Raw genomic sequence first — 3,004 nt, 5'->3', positions numbered from 1 at the left:
ACTGCTTGTTTGAAGACAAGATTTTAAGACCCCAAACATTATTCTTTTTGATAGCCAGGCACCATCTTGTTTCTTCACCAGACTTTGTTATAGATCTTCAGCGATCTCTTCATGAGGTCAAGCATCACAGGGCCATGTCATAAGAACTAACTGTTCTTAGATTGGGGCTGGAATTCAGTATGACCCCACAATCCATTCATATGGATCTGGTTTATATATGACTCTGGTTCACCTTACAGACATCCTTTTTCATTTTATGATAGAGAACATTATCAATCACTTTATGTCCCTGGGACATAAGGTAATTCTGTTGATAGTATCATTAATTTAGTCAATGGTATAGAATTTAAGATATTGTTGAGAAAAGGACATTATACAAGTATAGTCTGACTCTGAATTAAATTACTGTACAGATTAAACTCTTAAATGACTGGATACTATTTACAGAACAATAGGTGTTGGGGTTAGGGCAAAACTTTAAGTAATATTCTTTCACCAGCAGAATTATACCTACCAGATTAATAAATGTCAGAGTCAATCGTTATATATTAAAAAAATAATAAAATACAATATCAGAAATATCCACAACACAATTGATGATTTGTATAGCTCTCAGATTTATAGTTAGGTATTTGACCCATCCATCTTGAGTTCAGTTTTGTACACAGAGTAAGATATGAGTCCTGTCCATTCTTCTGCGGATGGAGATTCAATTTTTCTAGCACCATTTGTTCGAGGGACTGCCTCTTCCCCATTTAATATGTTTCAGTCCTTGGTCAAAGATCAGTTGCCAGTAGATGAATGCATTTATTTTGGGTTTATCTATTCTGTTCCATAGGATGGTGTTCTTATCATTGTGCTAGTAAGAGGGCTTTTTTACTACATTGGCTGCTTATTCTAGGTGTCTGCACATGAAGTTAGTAATTATGTTTTTCATTTCTTCAAAGAATGAATGGGATTTGGATTGGATTTGTGTTGCCTTTCTAGATGACCTTAAGTGGTATTGACATTTTCACAATATTAAGCCTCTTTATCCACACAGAAGCTCTGGTAGTGCACTGCTTATTCATTTGCCTGCTAACTACTAGGTCAGAAGTTCAAAAAGACCAGCCACTTGGTGGGAGAAAGATGAGATTTCTGCTCTTGTAGAGAGTTACAGTGTGGGAAACCCACCAGTGCAGTTCTAGTCTGTTCTGTAGGGTCACTGGGACTTGGATTGGAGTCGATGGCTTTATGCTTGGGATTATTTTCACAAAACCATGGAGTCTTCATCCATTTGTGTCAGGCTCTTGGTTTCTTGTGATGGTGTTCTGTAGGCTTCTGTGTACAACTCTTTTGTGTCTCTGGATAGGCTCATTCCTATGTTCTTCATCTTTTCTGTGGCTATTGAAAGTGATATTGTTTTCTTGATGCCCTTTTCAAAGCTAACTTTATTACTATACGGAAACCCAATTGATTTCTGCTTGTGAATCTTATGTCCTTATGTCACATTGCCAAATCTTCCAATTGTTCTCAACAATGGTTTTGTGAAGCTTTGGTTTTTTCCTGCATATAAAATCATGTTGCTTTAGTTAGGTGCCTCCAGTCAGTTCCAACTCATTGTGGTCCGATGTACAACAGAATGAAACCCCACTGAGCCCCGCACTGTGCTCACGTTAGTTCTCCTATTTGAATCACAGTGTCGCTCTGTCTCTGTCCTCTTTTCCACTGCCCTCTACTTTACCAAGCACCTTGAAGATGTCCTTCTTCAGGGCCTAGTCTCTCTTGACAACATGCTCAATGTATGTGAGATGAAGTATTGCCATTCTTGCCTTGAAGAAGCATTCTGGCTGCACTTTTTCCAAGACCAATGTATTTGTTATTTTGGCAGTCCGTAGGATTTACAATATTTTTCATCAGCACCATCTTTTAAATGCGTCGGTTTTTCTACAGTCTTACTTATTCAATGTCCAACTTTCACATGCCTGTGTGGCAATTGAAAATGCCATAGCTTTGGTCAGATACACCTTAATCCTCAAGCATATTTACTTTTCAGTACTTTAAAGGGGTCTCATTCAACAAATATAACCAGTGCAAGTGGGATCTTTTGACACATAAAAATTGACTGGGGATCCAAGCCAGAAAAAAATCCTTGACAGCTTCAACGTTTAGTATGATGTTACCTACTGATCTAATTGTGAGGATTTTGGTTTCCTTTACATTGAATTGTAATCCATACTGAAGGCTGCAATCATCGATCTTCATCTTCGTCTTCCTCACTTTTAGCAAACAATTTTGTGTCATCTGCAAACCAGAAATTTGTAATAAACTTTCATAGCATCTACACATAAAGAGGGTTTTGCTTTTTCTTGCCCATTTTGATTCCTTTGTGTTGTCTAAATGTTCTGGCTAAGGTGTCCAGTACAATATTGAATAAGAGCCATGATAGGAGCATCTTCGTCTAGTTCCTGTTTGCAAGGGAAAAGCTTTCAGTCTTTCCTCCTTGAGTGGGATGTTAGCTGTTGATTTTTCTTGTATAGCCTTTATTACACTGAGGAATGTCCACCTACTTCCAGCCACAATCCCTAACTCCTGCTGAGTTAGTTAATTTGTGCCAGCCTGGCCGATAATCACATATGGGGCTGGTTGAAAGGCGGAGGGATAAATGGGTGGTGAAGCCTCGCCTTTCTAGTTCTCGGGTCTCTTGTTTTGTGATGGTTGTATCGGGTGCAGCTGCCTTAGCAGTTCCCTGCTTCAGCTTGCAAGATTGACTTCCTCCAAGACATCCCCAAGGAGAAGCCGCATGGATCTATCCCGATGCAGCCCTGGCTGCTGGAGCAGCTGTGTGGAGACCCTTGCCAGTGCTGAGATGCTTATTCGTTCACTGACTCAGCTTTCCTCCTGCAGTCGGCATCATTGCCTCTGTTTTGTGAGGTGAAGGACTTTGTGTACTGGTGTTGGGTATGGGTTAATGTTGGACTTGTGGGCTTGGGCAGCATTGGGTTGGGATGTTTTCGTGATGCAC

Source organism: Echinops telfairi, unplaced genomic scaffold (genome assembly GCF_000313985.2).
Source record: "Echinops telfairi isolate 266 unplaced genomic scaffold, ASM31398v2 ScPeMD7_4;HRSCAF=17, whole genome shotgun sequence".
NCBI lineage: Eukaryota > Metazoa > Chordata > Mammalia > Afrosoricida > Tenrecidae > Echinops > Echinops telfairi.
Note: the sequence above shows the minus strand (reverse complement) of the source record.